Consider the following 19,182-nt stretch of genomic DNA (forward strand, 5'->3'; position numbering starts at 1 on the left):
GAAAGTGCTGCTCTGTTTCTGCCTTGAGAGCCATGGACCTGGGCACTCAGAACTAGCGGAGTACCTATAGTTAGGTCACTTTTCCTGTCTCCTTGCTCATTTCACTGGGCTTCCCTTATCATCATTAGACATTGGAAGCCTGAGGCTCCGGTGAAAACACTTGCCCAAGTACTTGTAGTGCGGAATGGTGAAGGCACAGTGGCTGCAGCTCAGGCTGATTTCACAGGAGCACAGCGGCCCAAAGCTGCACTCCTGCCTGAGTCGGGGGGAGTGGCCCTCCACTGTATCCCAGAAGGACGGGTCAGGTGCTGACTCCCGCCGACTCAGCAGAGTTGTCTGCCTTCATTCACAGTATTGCTCCAAAAGATGACACTACATTCTTCCCCATATTTCAAGCCAAAAAGGAGCTTGAGTGTGTGGTGCCAACAGCCAGTGCTTTCATGCTGGTGAACCTAGGTCAGAATCCATCTCTCCAAATGCCTCTCCCTTCTTGGCAAAATTGTGAGGATTCTATATAAACAACCCCATAGAGCTTATAATGTTTAAGTTCTCAAGACTCAATAACAATGGCACTTGTTCTCTCATCTCCTCTACCCTGCCTGGCAATGGAGAGAAGGTATGAAGCGCAGATTAGCCCAAAAACAGACCCAATAGTTCTCTTAAGGTTTCAGGGGGCCTGTGGGGACTTAGAAGAAAAGTATCAGATCCTACAGTACATACCCCAGACCCTGCGCTCAAAGTTTGGACAGACTCCAGAGCAGAGGAGAGGAGTAAGGAGAGGACATTCCAGGCAGACAGCACGGAAAGACTTCAGGAAGGAAATCTAGACATGCGCCAAGGTTCTGCCGTACAGGCATTGAGTGTGTGTTTATGCGTGTATAGGTGAGCAATAGGGATAGATGGTGTAGTTCAGAAGGTTGGACCACAGCTTGGGCCATCCACATCCCCTTTTGGACGGCTTGGGGTCCAGTTCCACCTTGGGTTCAGATCTGGCTTTCTGCTACTGCACATCCTGAGAGGTAGCCAACAATGGTTCCAGTGTGTAGGTCCTTGCCATTGCACATGGACAACACAAATAAAATACATGGGGCCTGGGGCGATGGCTCAGTGGCTAAATCCTCACCTTGCATGCTCAAGGATTCCATTTGGTGCCAGTTCATGTCCAGGCTGTTCCACTTCCCATCCAGCTCCCTGCTTGTGGCCTGGGAAAGCAATAGAGGACAACCCAAAGCCTTGGAATCCTGCACCTGCATGGGAGGCCCAAAAGATGCTCCTGGATCCTGACTTCAGATTGGCTCAGCCACTTGGGGAGTGAACCAGAAGACAGAAGATCTTTCTCTCTGTTTCTTCGTCTCTCTGTAAATCTGCATTTCTGGTAAAAAAAAAAAAAAGAAAATTAATAAATCTTAAAAAAAAAAACTGGCTCCTGGATATTGCAGGCACTTGGCGAGTGAGACAGTGGATGGAACATCTCAGTTTGCCTTTTAGGAAGTCTCTCTGGTGGAGACCAGGAACCGCGTTGAAAGGAAAGGCTGGAAGCAAATTAGGAGATGGTGGAAGTGGACTAGGCTTCGGGTGAGAGGGAACACAGTACGGGGCAGAGTCTGCTCCTGTCCCCAGTGAACCTCTGTGGACACAGGCCATCCCACAGTCACAGCACGACACACTCCTGATGTGTGCGTGGTGATGGTGATGCGAAAGGAACCCACTGTGCTGCCTGTGCGTGAATAGCACACACAATGACGCACGGATGTATGACTTGAAAATGGACAGCCGCGTTACCTGCTTGTGTATTTCCTGCACTAAGCGTTTCATCATGATTTCAGAGTGTGCTTTCTTCTATTTATATTTTCAAAAGATTCCTGTAAAACAGTTTCCCAGGAGACGCTGGCAGCAGCCTCACTCAGCTCACATGTACTAGTCTCCTGATTGTGTCATTTTCTCTTGTTCTTGACTTAATTTTGCACTGTTTCTCTCATCATGGCTCTGGGAGCAACAGACCATACCATACATACTAGCGAGATTCAGCTTCAAAAGTTCTTGCATTACATTTTGGTTCTAATTTCCGTGAACTTTTGGAAGCCTCCTCACATGGCCTGGGTATACAGTAGGCAACAGCTCCAGGATCGTTATGTTCCACACAATGATAAAAACCCTCAAAAGCTGCCTGTCCCAGATAATATCCCCACTGTCCAAGAGGTACATGACTGTACTTATTCTTTGGAATAGAATACCTAGCAATACCCAGATGACAGCACTTTTATTGCTTTTTTCTTTCTCTTTTCATCCACTGCATTTTTGCTGGGTTGACCTTGGACCATTAGTAACTACCATGAACTGAGCACCTGCTATAGGACAAGAACCTGCTGGTCAGTCTAACCATCCCAAGACTGCCAAATAAACTTTTAATAGCCCCAATTTCCAGATGTGAGAAACTGAGGTTCAGAAGTAATAAAGTTCAGAGCCTAAACCCGCAGAGCTGCTCAGTGGCAGAGCTGTAACGGGAAACTCAAATGTCCAATCCAGAACGCAACACCACTTGTTGCTGCCTGTATCATTATGCCTTGCTTTCTACGTGATAACTGTGGTGGAACTCCAAAAATACGACCCAGAAATTCCTACATTCAGGGCTTACATTGCATATAAAGGGGAAAGCTGTTGCCTGCAATGCCAACATCCCAAATGGGTGTCAGTTTGTATCCTGGCTGCTCCACTTCCAATCCAGCTCCCTGCTGATATGCCTGAGTAAGTAGCATAGAATTCACACGGGAGACCTTGAAGAAGCTCCAGGCTCCTGGCTTTGACCAGGCCTAGCCTCAGACTTCATGGTCATCTGCGGAGTGAACCAGCAGATGAACAATCTGTCTCTACCTCTCCAGCTCTCTCTGTAACTCTGCATTTAAAATAAATGAATCTTTTTTTTTTTTTAAAGGAATCCAGTGTTCTCAGAAAACAGGCAGGTAAGTACATTGCCATTGTGGAGACCAGGAAGCAGGGAAAGGATTTTACAGCTGCCAAAAGTGCTTTTGGGAATAGGAGTCCGCTATGTTAATGAAATGATTATTTCTCCCACTTGAGTCCTAACTATAATTTTATTGGGGGTATTTTACATATTCTTGAGCTTCTTTAAAATTCTAAAGTGACTCTGCGTCCCCAGATGTGCCAAAACCCTACACAGTGTGTTTATGGGAGTGGAAAACCACCCCACGATACAACTCCCAGAGGCCTGAATTAGTGGTTTATGTTGGAAGGAGGTGCAACTCGGCATCTCTCCCAGGAACACAGTTGACATGAAATTCAAACCAAGCTGCATGTATGGCCAGCTCTCGGGGGCTGGCTTGCAGGCCTGCCATGTGTCCCACACAGTTAGGACCACATGTTGACTGCCCTGCAACCTCAGCTACACTCCTCTGTGGACACGCTCTGCCGTGTTCCCTCAGCCCATGAGGATGCTCAGGGTCTGAGACCAGCGTTTCATTTCAGCCTGTGACTACCTCTCTAGCCTGTAGGGAGACAAGTGTTGGCAGAAGGCCTTCTCTCTTCAGCAGCACCGTTCTGCAGGGTCACTGGTCTGCTGCTGGTGGTGGCTGCAATTTCCTTTCAAATGCTTCTGTATAGAGTGTCTTAAATTGAAACTTCCAAGGCTGAGGGCTCTCTGAAATACAGTCACAGAGCTGCTACACGCGCTGGTTAAGAAAGGCCCAGATCCTGGGACAAATCAGCTGCTACCAGGGTAAAGCCACACAACAGCTGGAAATGCACCTGCCAGAACAAAGTGCAACAGCAATTTTAGAACAGCTTGGGAAGGAAAGCATGAAGTACTCACGTTGGACTCAGACTGGCTGCCCTAGACAGGAAGTTTGGGGGTGAGAGAACCAACTGTGAGAGTGGTCCGTACTGCTTCTGAATTGAAGGGGGTAAATGGCCTGGAAGCTTCCACACTACGAGGGGTGGCACCGGGGGCAGCGGAGGCCAGCTGTTTCTGGGCAAGGCTCTAACACATTCCAGAGTAAGGACAGTCTTCTGCTGTTTTCAGCCGCAGCTGTGAAATCCTTAACTTCCCTGCTCTCCTTCTCATTGCAATTAGATCTAGTACCTGTTGGCATTTTTCTTTTATTGGGAGGAACTCCATTTTAGGGGTCCTTTCCCTAATCGTGGACTCTCCAGTCAGTGTGTCATCTGCGGGCACTCACACTCAAGAGAAAGTCCCTATAGGATGTGCTGGTGGTTAACATTTCTATCACCCACATTTCTGTCAACAGCAAAGACTGAAAACTGGCCTAAGGCGCATCAGTCGGGGGTTTGATGGCTGAAATGGTGGCCATGTTGGAAACCAGAAATGAGCTTTACTCAGCCCATTAGGGCTGCAGCAACAAGATCTCAGGAACAGAGTCACTTACAAGCCACAGAAATTTATTTTTGACCGTTCCAGAGGCAAAGTAGTCCAAAATCACAGTAGAGGCATGTTCAGTGCCTAGAGAGAGCCCATTTCCTGCTCCATACGTGGTCAGAAGGAGCAAGCAAGTTCTCCAGCACTTCTGGCCTCATGACCTCATCAAAGGCCACACCTCATCAAACCAGGATGTGAGAGTCTCAGCACATGAATGGGATACAAGCACTTCAACCTATTTGTCCAGTTCGAGCTGATCAGATGACAGGTGTTCAGAGTGTGTACACTGGCTCAAACATACCTTAAAAATACTCTGCATGTTTACATCAGTCAGACAGAAGCACCCAGGAAGCCTGTCCCCTTTGCCCTGGCTCTGGGCATTGCTTCAGGAGGTCTCTGGGTTGCCAAGTACCATCAGGAAGCACAGCACTCCACATCTGCAGCTTGTTGTATCTGCCTCAAGTGATTCTTGACTGCAAGGTATGAACAATGGAAAGTATCCAGAATAGGTGATGGGGATTGTGGGCCTGCCTGCCATGCCTGGGAGCACACCTGTGCATGTGTGAGGGGCCTGCCTGCCATGCCTGGGAGCTCACCTGTGCATGTGTGATGGATGGAGGTGGGCTGAGACTGCATGCCTGCAACCTGAAGGTGCCAGCAGCCTGCCATCACCTCAACTTAGCATCACTGGAGATGCATCCCTACATCCCAAACTTCTCTTGGTATCTTCGCCATCCATCACACTCATCTTCCTTGCATCTAAGTTGTTTTTAGTGTTTCCTTCTTTTGGAGTCAGAGCTGGTTCAGCCACAGCAAGGACTTTAGGACAGCTCCCGGTGAGGACTAATCTGATAAGGCGTGATTATGCTCGTATGGGAGAAACAACTTATTGCTAATCAAATTCTTGGTGCTGGGTGGATAAAAATTGGTACTAATTCCATCTACTCGGGGTCTTAAACAGCTTCTCAGAGTCACCCATGATAATCAGCAAGTCTCTGGGACAAGGGCTGGACTGAATCTGGCCCATGGCAGAATATATGAAGCCTTTCAGACACACAGCTGACCAGTGGTCACTGAGCATTTCTCACTGAGGACGCCCCATTTCTGGAGCCCTGGCAGGGTTTGGCTAGAGGACTCAGCCTGGGTTAGGCATTGGGTACTGTTGTAAGACACTGCTTGGGACTGTTAGATAAAAACCACACCAAAACAGCGGGGCTACTGAGACCAAAATGGTGATAAAACCAAGCTTTTATTTGGCATCTGGGCCTGAGCGAGGTTCACTGATCCACAAGGGAGTAGACCAAGGAAGTTGAGCAGGACTGAGGTGCGCCTTGCTTAAGTAGTGATGATGACGAAGCTTGATGTAAAGGTATGTGTTGTCTTCTGATTGTCGGCCCCATTTAAATGAGTCTGGGGCGTCCATTCTCAGCAGGAACTTTTGGCACCACGTAGGGGCTTTCTTCCTATCTCCAGGCCCTTTGGGACCTGTGTCCCACGATCAGAACACCAAGGTCCAGAATGTTCAAGTTCAGGCTCCACTGCTGAGTCTGAATTCCCGCTGTGGTGCACTCTGGGAGGCAGCAAGTGATGGCTCAAGTGACTGGGTCCCTGCCACCATAAGACTCCTGGATTGAATTTCTGGCTCCCAGTTTCAACCTTGCCCAATTGTGGCTACTATGGGTGTTACTGAGACCATCCAGGCCTGCTGAGGTCTTGGCCACACCTTCAGGTGGGCGGCACCAGCATTGCCCACCCATTTTCTAATTAATTAAGAGACCACTAATGGGGAACATCTTACCTGTAGGTTCCCTGCCCAACAAGCAGGGGTCAAGGAAGGCTTAAAATCCCAAGTCCCTTCCTCAAACCTTTGGTGTCTCTCTCTCCCTCCCCTTTCGAGAGGCACCCCACCTCCCGGCTCTTCGGAGGTGCTTTCCCCTTCCTCTCCCTTCCCTGCTCACCTGGTCCCTTCACAAATAAACTTTTCTGTCTGCAACAGATTCCCGGCTTTTTATTTCTATACTAAGCTGAGGAAAGAACCCACCGGGCATTTCTGGTAATATTACCACAGATGCCTGCAAACAAAGTTTCTTGATTTCCCATAAGGACCGTTCAGACACAAGACAGAGATGAGCAGTAAGTAAGCTACTGGTGAAAATACACCTGAAGGGCCAGGTGAGCATCTCAGCGAAGACCTGATGCCCAGGTGAACTATGCAGAGTACATTCCACTCACTTTGCCATCATTCTCCACCACTCCCCAGTGTCTAGGGGAAAAGAATGCAAGGTCCAAGCACCTAGCCCCAGGTCACCTCGCTGTGCCAGCAGAACCCACACATCAGCAGCTGTGATTCCATGGCTTGATCCACATTTATAGGGTTGTAGGGTTTTTGACCCCGAGTATGGCAGCAACCTCAATTCTTGTCTCGCAGGAAAGAAGAATTTTCGTGCGGACACAGTTTAGTTTTAAAGCAAGACTTATTAGAAAAGTTGAGAAAAGGAGACTCCTGTCCTAGTGACAGGAGGGGGCTTTGAGATCCTCTGCCGTTGTGACAGGAGGAAAAGCAAGAGAGAAAACCCTACTCCTCTGCCATAGTGGCAGGAGAAAAAGTGGAAAAGACCCATATTAATGGTGGGGAAAGCATCTTTTAAAGGTTTACCTCAAAGATGTTTCTCCATAATTCCTGGTTTCCATGGCACCTGGCCTTGGGACAAAAGGCCAGAAAGGTGTCACTGGCCAACTTCCTTGGTCCCTTTCTAATGATAAAGAGGCCAGTCTGAAGCCCTCCTCCTTGGCAATGGCTGGATACAGAATCGGGCTGAGGCTTCATGTGGGGAATAGATATGTTAATGTCGCCCTTATCTCTTGGGGAAGCATATTCCTGATAAGTGAAGATATGCACTTGTCTCCAGAGAGACATTCTCTGGTGAATCCAAGACATGGTGGGGGAAAATACTCTTATATTTGAGAAAAAATGATGACTTGGGGACCCAGAATACCCAGAATACCCTCACTGCCTACTACCCAGTCTAACTCCTCTCACAACAGCTTGGCAGAATTCTTTGCTTTCTTTGCTTTAGTTTTCTTATGTGGGAAACACTCCCTGAGTATTTCCCTGAGCAGACATATGCAAAGCACATAGAGTTGTGCCTGGCACATTATTAACTCCCTTCAAGTGCAAACTAGGACCAGTGTTAATCCAGATCCAGGATTCCAGCAGATTTCTTTCCTAGATCATTCAGTGTCCCCGAGTTCCCTCCTAGAAGTGGTTTGCCCTCTCTGTTACCCCCAGCATGGATGGAATTCTTCCTGAGTTTTTCTCTTCCTTCTCTCTTCCTTGGCATCCTTCCATGTCCCCCACTATCTCCCCCACACACCCCGCTTTTTCATTCTCCTTAAAGGGATCTCCAGCTTTTTTGTGTGCGAACAATAGGATCTTTGTGTTCAAAAGCTGCTTTCTTTCTAAATGTTCAGGACAAAAAGAAGGCTGTCTCCTTTAAGACCCAAGTTAGCATGAAAAGGAAAGCTCTTCAGGGCCAAGCATCCTGGGAATCTGCCTCCCTGTGGAGCATGGAGCAGGACAGTATCAGCAAAGGACCAGATTGCATGCTTAATTGCAAAACCATCCCTACAGCCAAAGGCTGGGCTGGGCTGAGTTGACTAATGTGGAGCCCTAGCAGCTGCTGCTTCCCAGAAGACAGGAAGCCATCAAGAGGACCAGCATGGGACACCTTTCTCTTGCAGGCGGGAGTAACAGAGGTGACTCAAACTACCTGTGACCTCTGAGGACCATTCTGTCTGGATGCTGTACTCAGCAGCTTTTCATGCTGCAACGAGAAGATATCTGAGGAAGCTCCCTGAGACAAAAAGGGCTGTTTGGTTCACAGTTTTGAGGTTCAAAGGTCAACATCAAGTAGTGAAGGCGAGGCGTTGGTTTGGCCTCTTGAGGGGGGTGGTAGAGAATGGACATACTGGACAGTGTGTGAGTGTGTGATCAAATGAATAGATTGGGTTCCACAAGCCCTTTTGAGGCCCTGCCTCTCATACCCTAAGGATCTCCCATAAAGCCTCACCGCCCAAGAGTGCAGTCCTGGGACTAATCATGTGCATTTGGGGGCTCCCAAACTGTTAGGAGCCACAAACCCAAGATGTCAGACACAGTAAGTAAGCCACACGAAAGATCTTTATTCCAGTGGGGTAGATGGCTGTGGGGCAGTGAGAAGTTGGGAGCAGAGGCAGACAGAGAGAGAAGGACAAAGACAAAAACAGAGAGCAGGGGCAGAAGAAGAGAGGGAAAGGGAGAGGGGGAGAGGGGGAGAGAGAGAGAGAGAGAGAGAGAGAGAACAAAGGAAAGAGGCACCTTTATAGCCTTGAGGTAGATATGGGGAGTGCTGGGTCAGGGATTGGCAGATGTGGTTTGTAGGTGGACACCAGGGATAAATGCCTCAGGGGATTGGTGGAGCTGCATGGTTTGAACCTGAAGGTCATAAGCTTACTTAGGCCTTAAGGGGGCTCTCTAAGGGACTCATGGTAGTGCTGGGTAAGAAGGCATTCAGTGTGGCCGAGTCCAGGCTTGTGGGGTTGTTGTAGGGTTTTTTTGACCCCGAATACGGCAGCAACCTCAATTCTTGTCTCGCAAGAAAGAAGAATTTTCATGCGGACACAGTTTAGTTTTTTGGGTTTTTTTTAAGATTTATTTATTTTCATCACAAAGTCAGATATACACAGAGGAGGAGAGACAGAGAGGAAGATCTTCTGTCCAATGATTCTCTCCCCAAGTGAGCGCAACGGCCAGTGCTGCGCCGATTAGAAGCCAGGAGCCAGGAGCCAGGAACCTCTTCCGGGTCTCCTACGCGAGTGGAGGGTCCCGTGGCTTTGGACTGTCCTCGACTGCTTTCCCAGGCCACAAGCAGGGAGCTGGATGGAAAGTGGAGGTGCCGGGATTAGAACCAGTGCCCATATGGGATCCTGGCGCATTCAAGGCAAGGGCTTTAGCCCTAGGCCACGCCGCTGGGCCCCATAGCTTAGTTTTAAAGCAAGATTTATTAGAAAAGTTGAGAAAGGAGACTCCCGTCCTAGTGACGGGAGGGGGCTCTGAGATAGCAAGGACCCTTACCCCCTGCCAGAGTGGCAGGAAGAAAAGCAAGAGAGAAAAGCCCTAGTCCTCTGTCATAGTGGCAGAAGGACAAGTGAAAAAAAGACCCGTATTCGTGGTGGGGAACACACCTTTTACAGGTTTACTTCAAAGGGGCTCCCCAAGGACAAAAGGAAATTCCTGGTCCCCCTGGTATCTGGCTTTGGGGCAAAGGACCAGACAGATGTCAGGCATTGGTCATTCCTGGCCTTGGGGATATGAGTACTACACTTCCTCCAGTCCTCTTTTCGATGCTAAGGAGATCAGCTTGAGCCCCTCCTACACAATGGCTGGAGATGCTTCCAGGAGGGGAATTGATATGCTAATGTCACCCTTGTCCCTTGGAAGAGACTGCAGAGACAAGCAGAGAGACAGAGAGAAAGATCTTTCATCCAGTGGTTCACTCCCTAAATGGCCACAATGACCAGAAATGGGTCCATTGGAAGCCAGTAACCAGGAATTTCTTCCACGTGAGTGCAGGGGCTCAAGTACTTGGGCCAGCCCCCACTGCCCTTTTAGGCCACCAGCAGGAAGTTGTTCTGGATCCTGAGTGTTTTACCCAGTCTTCCTGCCATGATCCATTTGACCCACAGAGCCCAGGTTAACTAGCAAGTACCTGTGAGGATTGTGGGGTGTTGGGAGGACTCACTCTCTATCACTGAGTCAAGAGGCAAGGCCAGTTTCAACTCAGTAACAGAATGGGGTTCAGAGGAAGTAGCAAGAGTGGAGAGCATTTGTTGCACAAGAAGGAAGTAGGAGAATCAATGATTCTTGAACACTTCCTGTCTGTAACCCTATGCCTGCAAGTTCTGATAAGTTCTTTCACAAGCCCTCAATGACACAAGTGAATACTTCATAGAGGATCTATCTGAGATGGACAGGGAGCAGCCCATGCTCTTCCTCCTCTCCCTTGTAGTCCTCTCTGTGAGGAGTGATTTGAAGGTCGTCATGGAGACTGAGACCCTGCCACCCTGGACCCGGCACTGTTTTTTCTTCGCAGCTCATGAAATTTGTGCTGGTCCACCTGTTCACCAGACAATCTGGCATTTCACCTGAGAATCTCACCCTACCCCCCCCCACCATCTCCCAGCCCCTTCCCCAACCCCACCCACTTACCAATCATCCTTAGGCATTCTCTTGCAGGCACCAGTCCCCTGGGGCCTGCCCTCAATCCCTCCCAATCCTGCCCCCCACACATACACCTTGTGGGCTCACCTGAACATAAGGAGCCCCAGGTCCCTATATCTACCCTTCCCCTCGTTGCCCTTATACCACCTCAGTCCTGTTCCTGCCCTGCTGGAATAAACCTCCTAAAGTGCCTCATTGCATCTGGTGTTTTCGGCTCATGGTAAAAGAACTAGGCTGTGGGAATTAGCTGCGCATAATAATGTAACTTTAACTGTTTTAAATAACTAACACTCTCTACCTTTTTCCTCTCCCTGTTGCATCTCCAGGGTTCTGGGCCTGGACACTAAGTCCTTAGTTTTATCTAATTTCTTACATGAAGAGGGGAGCAGTTTTTCCTTTCTAAGAATGACTCTACTATGTCATTACATTGCAGATCTGTCTGTCGGCAACACCCGCATCACCACGTACCCCGAGCCGAGCAGAGGGACTAGGGTTACAAAAAAGACAACACGAGTGGGTCATTCTTGTAAAGAGAATGCCGTTTACTTGAAGTTGGCCTGCCTATTTTATAGTCTGCCTAGTTCCTCCCAGTATCTTACCAACGCTCAAGCAACTCCTAAGCTCCCCCGGGGGCATCTTAAAACAAGGGAAGCAGGGAAGAGGAAACTTGCTGTCAAGCCAGGGGCTAAATGTATCAGGCCTAGATTGCCCATCCTGTTACCCCTTGAGAAACAAGCTACACTGTGGAGTTAAACCTTGGGAGACCAGGCCCTGCATCTGTCCCTTCCTTTCTTTAACCCAGAAAGTGGACAGACAGGAGAGAGAAGAGAGGAAGAGGCAAGCACACCAAGTACCAGCCTCACGCCTGGGCCTTCGAGCACATGCACTCATACCAGTTGCTCACCACCACCCTCCCAAGAAGCACCCTTGTCCAACCCCACCTTACAGCTGGGGATCACAAATGCTGCGTGAAGTGCCAATGGTCAGGGAGTGAAGAGACAAGACTGTCTCGTGCCTGAGCCCCTTCATGGATTTTCCCCCAAGCCAAGGCCCATGTTCTTGGCCAGCGCCAAGCAATCTGTGGGGTGCAACAGACTGATGAATTCTGACATTCTGGGTGAAGGAAGAATTCAATCAACAAGCAGGAAAACTTTTGCCGGAATGACTTTGAGGAGAGGTAAGTTTGGGGTGGATGGAGGCTGAAACAGACAATTGGCAGGGTCCAAAGGGCACTGAAGATGAGGTCCTGAGCACATCTAGATTCAGGTGTGAATCCGGCTGTAGGATGGTTGAAGGGTGGCTTCCCAAAAGACACATCTGTGTCCTGAGCCCCCAGAACCAGCAAATATGATCTCCTCTGTCCAATAGGTCTTTGTGGATGGAATTAAGGAAACAGATGTAGTTTGAATGTTTTTTGTCAGCTCTAAACTTTACAATCTCCAGGATGACAGTGTTAGGAGATGTGGTCATTGGGAGGCCATTCTACCTTCTACCAGGTGAGGCTCTAGCATCAGTTCCTTCCAGGGGATGCAGCAACTTGGCATTCTCCTGGAACCAGAGAGAGCAGCCCTCCTGGCCCCGGCGGGCCCCAACCGTGCTGAGGCTTGATCTTGAACTTCCCGACCTGCAGAACAAAGCTTCTGTCATTGATGAGTTACTCTGCCTGTGGTACTTTGTTAGGGCAGCATAGTCAGACAAGATACAGCTCAGGATGAATTCCTCCAGGGCGATCTTGGGTTCTCATTGTGGTACCCAGTGCTGGGAAAAGCAGCTACGATGACTGAGACTGGAGCAGTGCATTTGCAGCTATGGAGCTCCAAGGATGCCTGTTAGCTTCCAGCAGCTAGAACACAGACATCTCAGACCTCCCAGGAGGGACCAACCCCATCAACACCATGACCTTGGACTCCATCCCCCACCTCCCCAGGCCTTGTCAGAGCAAGTCCAGGGTTTTGTAAGCTTAGATGCTGGCTCTCCGCTGTTGGGGAGGGTTAGGACAGTCAAGAGCAAGTGTGGGCCTGTGCCAGTGGTGGACAGGAACAGAGCAGAGGTGTGTACCAACCCATCCTCAAGAGTCTTTTATGCATTGGGAAGGATGAGGCCCAGCTGGTTAACACCCTGCAGCCTCCTCCAGCTTGAATTCTGCTTCTCTGACCTGGAGCCAAGGGTTCCACCATCTCTCCTCTGCTCTCAGCTCCTCTCATGGTTCCCTGTGTATATGCAAAGGGGTCTGGAACTGGCCCTGGCTGAGGGACCAACACCACAAGCCAGGACGACACCCACATAGAAACTCCTACGCGCAGGAAACAGAGCAGTTGAGGCCCATCAAACTTGCAGAGAGACCTAAAACCCTGAAAGACGGAGCACACACTTGCTGAGGCCCAAGCCTCAAGATGCAGAATCAAACTGGAGACTCAGAAACAAGAATTTAGAATGGGGTTGGGGAGGCAGGGTGGGGGGTCAATGGGAAACATGAGCTGTCCAGGTGCCTACTTTGCCGTCGACATCCTAGGAGGTGGTAGACTTCTCAGTGCATGGGGGTGAGGGAACCCTGACCCCCACCAGGGGGCTTGGGCTCAGTGAGAAGGGCCGAGCCACCCCCACTGGTCTTGAGCTCCCAGCTAGTTCTCAAAGCCCCCTGGTCACCATAGCTACCTTCAAGCTCTGGCTTGGGGCTGACAGCTGCAAATGGTGAAGGCTTCTTTTTAGCCAAGCCGTTGTGGGCTCTGAGTGTGGAGGAGTGATGCTTAGTCCCCATGGCAGGCCCTGAGACAGTACAGTGTGGGCATTCAGAGACCACAGAAAGCTTTCCCCAGGAACTCAGACTTCCAGCCTAGGCCTGCTCTCTTTAAGAAGAAGGGAGAGAACAGGAGCTGGCCTTTCCCAAGCAGACGGAGGCAGGGCTCAGCAATTGGTAGGAGCGAGTGCTTGGCAGTTCAAGGGTACTGCCAGAGTTGGTTCTGGCTTTCATATGAGCCTCCAAGGACATCCTCGTGGAACACAAGAAGACACCACCCATTGCTTACCCACCTCTACCGGCCAGACCTGGCTGACCCTTCAGGCTCATTAGACTTTCAGAAAATGGATGGGATAGAGCTACAAACATCACACATTAGTAACAGCCTGATACAAACAGAAAAATGCACCTGGCAACTCCAACAAATAGCACACAGACCTTCAGAATCCATTGAGAAGCCTGGTGTCAAAGAAGTAACATGTGGGGTTTCCACAGAGGGCTCCTCCTCACCTGCCTGGCACAAACAGCTCTGGAAATCACATCAACAAGCAGCTGTGACTGGTACCCACCGAAAGGCTGATTCTTCCCCCTTACAAATCACCTATTCCACAGTTGGCTAGGGGAAGGGAAAAATGGTCTTTCACATGATATTGCTTGCTGGAGAAAGTTCCAGACGGCACCTAATTTTTGCTAGCCACTTAGCAGAATGAATCAGAGGTCTTGCCCTGGTCATTTTTGTCACATAACAGGCTTGCACCTGCCTCCTTCACGCACACCAGCTCAACTAAAGTGTATTCACAAAAGACTTTTCACTGCATGAGAAGGAGATAATAAAACCATAATAAAGAAGGAAGGAAAATTCACCTCATTTTTTCCCTTTCCCCTTTTTATTCCTTTGGTTTTTAAATTTGTCATTATTCTTTATTTTGATGGCAAATCCATCTCTGTTGTGGATACCTCTTTGGCTTAGGCAGTCCCCAACCTTCTAGCTGTGACAACGAAGGCCATAGGCTAATCTGTATGAAACAGAGACCCAAAAGGGAGCAAATTGCTTCAGCAGAGCAGTGAGGAGTGGAACAGAGAGGAACTGGGGGTGAGAGGGGGCAGGGGCGGGGGGAAGGAAGATTTTGAACAGAGCCAGGACAATCTGGTAGTGAGACTTTAGGCCTAGCAGAGGAGGCCAATAGGAAAGCCCCCTAGCAGGAATGGAGATGTCTAATTATAAATATTGAAATACATAATTATATAGATATATCTACATAACAATTCTTTTAATTTTTCAGATTCATTTTTATTGGAAAGGGAGAATTATATGGGGGGAGAGAGAGAGAGAGAAAGAGAGAGAAAGAGGGAGAGAGATCTTGCATCTGCTAGTTCACTCCCCAAATGATCACAATGACCAGAGTTGGACTGATCTGAAGTTGGGACCCAGGACCTTCTGCGTCTCTCACGTGGGCACAGGAGCCCAAGCACTTCAGCCATCTTCTGCTTCTTTCTGAGGCCATAAGCAGGGAGCTGGATCAGAAGTGGATCAATTGGGACACGAGTCGGTGATCATACCAGATACCTGTGCTTGCAAGTGAAGTATGAGCCAACTGAGTCATTGCGCCAGCGCTCCCATACAACAATTTCATATATTTTTTCTTACGCATTCCCAGCTCACAACTCCTTCTCCCAGACAGACCTAGAAAGTCACATAGGAGGTCATAAGATCCTCCTCACTCCAAAAGTTATGCCACTTTCCAACCAGGAAGACCTGTTAAAGAATCTGAACATCTGGGCCTTGCCGAGTTTCCCAACCCAGCCTGTTAGCAATGAATACTCTGTTTTTTTTTTTTTTAAGATTTATTCATTTTTATTACAGCCAGATATACACAGAGGAGGAGAGACAGAGAGGAAGATCTTCCGTCCGATGATTCACTCCCCAAGTGAGCCGCAACGGGCCGATGCGCGCCGATCCAAAGCCGGGAACCTGGAACCTCTTCCGGGTCTCCCACGCGGGTGCAGTGTCCCAAAGCATTGGGCCGTCCTCAACTGCTTTCCCAGGCCACAAGCAGGGAGCTGGATGGGAAGTGGAGCCGCCGGGATTAGAACCGATGCCCATATGGGATCCTGGGGCTTTCAAGGCGAGGACTTTAGCTGCTAGGCCACGCCGCCGGGCCTTAGCAATGAATACTCTGAAAACCCCAGAAGGAGAGGGCTCAGGGGGCCCCTTGCAGAGCTGAATGTGTGAAGGTCTTGCAAGATGGTGTTCTGGCAGGTGGCATGGGAGCCCAGCATGTCTTCTTCCATCCCTCAGCGTTAGTAGCTCTATTTCTAAACTGAAGTCCCAAGGGACTGCACCCTTCACGTTGGCTGTCTTCTGGGAAGTGGAGGAGGAGGAGAGGTAAGACCAAGGAAACCAGGAAAAATGAGAAGAGGTGTCAGGAGTGATGGGGGAGGTAGAAGGGAGAGCAAAATAGCAAAAAGAGTTCAGAAGTAAAATCAGGGGATTATGACACAGGCCCCGCACAAACACACTCCCTGCCCAGTGCCCTCAGAGATAACAGCCTGGAGGATGCTAGCATGCAGGGAAAGGTCAGGATGTGGGAGTAAGGGTGCAACCAATTCTAGAGAAAAACACAACACATTGCCAGTGTCATCTCTGAATGTTCTTTGCATATGTGAGTCCAGTCAGCCCTCGGATTGCACATCCCCAGGTTCAGTGGGAACACACACACACACACACACACACACACACACACACACACTACTGAACAGGTGCACATTTTTTCCCTTTCCATCACTTTGTGAGCAATCCAGTGCTGGCGCTCCTTACACAGCAGGCGCAGAGAGGAGCATGGGTGACAGGCAGATTCCAGACCTCAGGTATCCTCGGGGGTTAGGGGTCTTGGAACCAATTCCCTTCGGATTTTAGGGCAGCTCTGTTTTCAGGTTCCCTGCATCCCACAGGTGTACACTACTTGTGAACCTTCTAAAATGTCAAAGTAACCAAAGCAGCACATTTTCTAACATGGCTGTCACGAGGCATGCAGGCTCAGTGGTGGCCAGCACATGACACTCCACCATGGCTTTCTGCTCCAACAGGGAAAGTAAGCTGTACCTGGCGCCCAGCTCCACCGTCCTGAAGCTACCAGGGCCTTCACTTGAGGCACCCAGTTCTCAGTTTCTGCCAACAATGCCTCTAGACACTCAGAGAAGCTAAACCCAGGCAGGATCCTTGTTCCTCAGCAGGGCAGTCTTGGTCCCTCCCATCCTTCTCAAGTGTCCTAAGGTCTGTGTGCAAATGACAGAAGGAAGATTCAGGAAGAATCTTCCTGTTGTTGATTCTGTTTTGTGGCTTTTCATTTAAGGGGATGTATAGTAACTGTGTGATGGAGACTGTCATATCTAGCAGCATGTTATTTAACTACATGACATTGCAAATTTCTATTTTTCTTCTTCTTGTTGATTTTGTATTGTGACTTTTCATTTAAGGGGATGTATAGTAACTGTGTAATGGAGACTATCATATCCAGATGTGAGGATACAATGCAGTATGCATCTCCACTTCCAGACAAAGAAGTATTCCCAATGAAACTGTTAAGTATATCTTGACAATAGGATGCTGGACTCTCTGCCATTGTCCATGACTGTGTATGAAGAACTATATTATAGTAATGATATAGGGGAACTCAATGAGGAGGGAGGTAATTGAGGAGGGGATAGGGAAAATCCCAAGGCCTATGGAACTGTATCATAAAATAATAATAATAAAAAGAAGTACAATTAAAGAAGAAGAAGAAGAAGATTCAGCTGGCCTCCCAGCTCCCTACCTGACTCCGACTTTCACCCTTTGGAGACATCCCTTAGAGCCAGGTTCCCAAGCTCCCCCACGTGGCTGCCCTGGGTCCTGATGCAAATCCCCCATCCCTGAATCTCGGAATGGGCTGCTTTCCTAAGGCCGATGACTCCCGTACTGATTTAGGTGTTTTTCAGACGTACTTGCTAATTAAAATGTGAAGCCTTTTTTATCCCTTTAATTAAGCCATAAGGCAGGAAGCATGATTTAATTCCGTCTGTTGAAAACATCAGTGTTATTAGCTGTGTAACTAGTTTCTGTTAGAGAGGATTGTGTTACACAGGACTGTTTGTGCTTCTGCACCCATGGGGCGTTTGACGTGTGCACTGGATCCTGTAGTCACCATGATCCCTGGGCAACCGTCGCCCTCTAGAAAAGGGCACCAAAGAAGTCCATGGTTAGAAGTTTCTAGAAAAGGGAAGAAGTAGGGTGCCAGATGTGTCAGACTCTCTGGTCCAAACATAGAAATGGGGCAGAGTCCAGGTAAGGCTCAGAGGTGGGAAGGAAAGGACAGACCCAGGTCAGTTTTTCAAGTCCAGAGGACCTTCCTCCTGAGCCTGGTAATCTGAGCCAGCGGCTGTCTGTGGACAGCAGGACCAGCCACCTCCAGGTGAGGATGGAGACATGGCTGTCATCATGCCCCTGTGTATGTGCAGCCCACCACTGAAGGGATTCCGATGGAGGCACTTTGAACTGTGTCGGGGACAGAGAGTATGTGGGCAGGAAGGTGTGTCTGGACAGAAAGTAGCTCTCACCCCAATTTCCTCAAAAGTAATTATCCTGAAAGAAAAGACCTAGCCATGACCAGTAACTCCTTTCCTGGCTCTAGCATTTTCCCAACAAGTGAGGACATCAGGGTACATGGAGGCTAAGCGCCCTGTTTGGTTATACCCAGTGGGTGGCAGTCAGAGCAGACCACAGCACACCCTTACCTGCCCCCTTTCCTTCCTCTCACCTGATGCAGCCCCCTAAAAGCTCATCCTGGCCAGGCCAGGCTGGGGTGCACAGTGAGGGGGGGGTCTGCATCTCCCAGGTTGGAGGTGGATGGATGGAAGGTGAACACTGAAAATCTCAGCCAAGATTGTTGCCAACCACAGGCATTCTTCCTCTGGCCCAACATTGCCTTCCAAGAAGTGATAAGTAAAATCTCTGAAGTCAATGGAAAAAGTGGATATAGTCTGACAAACACCTGTCAGAAATCCCATCAGGGAATTCTTGGTGTCTACTTAGCAGGCAGAGGGGCTGACCATCAGCTCCTGGGAGGGTTTTCTTCCCCCTGCAGTCAGGGGGAGACCCTGGGGAGGTCCAGGCCTCCACTTCCACACCTAGTTCTCTGGGCTTCTCCCTGCCTCCTCAGCTGGACCCCCAGTGCTTTGGAAACCCAAGGGATAAGAGCCACCTAGATGCTAAAACAGCAACGTGTTGGGGTTCAGTGCTGACAGCAGGATCCCCCCGGAGCCTCTTCCAGGCCCACACCTCCTCACAGAGAGCGCCCCCCACCGCCCAGCCCATGCCGTTGCTGCTGTTGGATCTGCTGAGGGGGTAAGGTGAGCCCTGAGGAGAGCCTGCACTCAGGCCCGCGTCAGCACTGTGGGGTTGTGGGGACGGGGGGGGGGGGATAGGGATGGGGATAGCTAGATGGGCAGGACACACCACCTGTAGCTTTCAAAGCCAGGCAGGACTCCCTCCAGGCTGAGAGCCCTGATTCTCATGTAACTCAGAAGACACCCCAGACCTCAGAAGCTGTCAGAAGCTGCCTGTAGGCCCCTAGCCCAAGAGACATTTGGCACAATGGCCCCACTGCTCTGAGGTGCATGGCGCCATCTGTGGTGATGCTGCCGATTTTGTCCTGGGCTCTGCCTGCACTGCTGCCACCAAGACTTAAGAGTGAGCCAGGGCAGCATGGGGAAGCCCAGGAACCATGCTATCCAACCAACGAACCGGCAGGGTTGACA

This window comes from Ochotona princeps, chromosome 4, assembly GCF_030435755.1.
Source record: "Ochotona princeps isolate mOchPri1 chromosome 4, mOchPri1.hap1, whole genome shotgun sequence".
NCBI lineage: Eukaryota > Metazoa > Chordata > Mammalia > Lagomorpha > Ochotonidae > Ochotona > Ochotona princeps.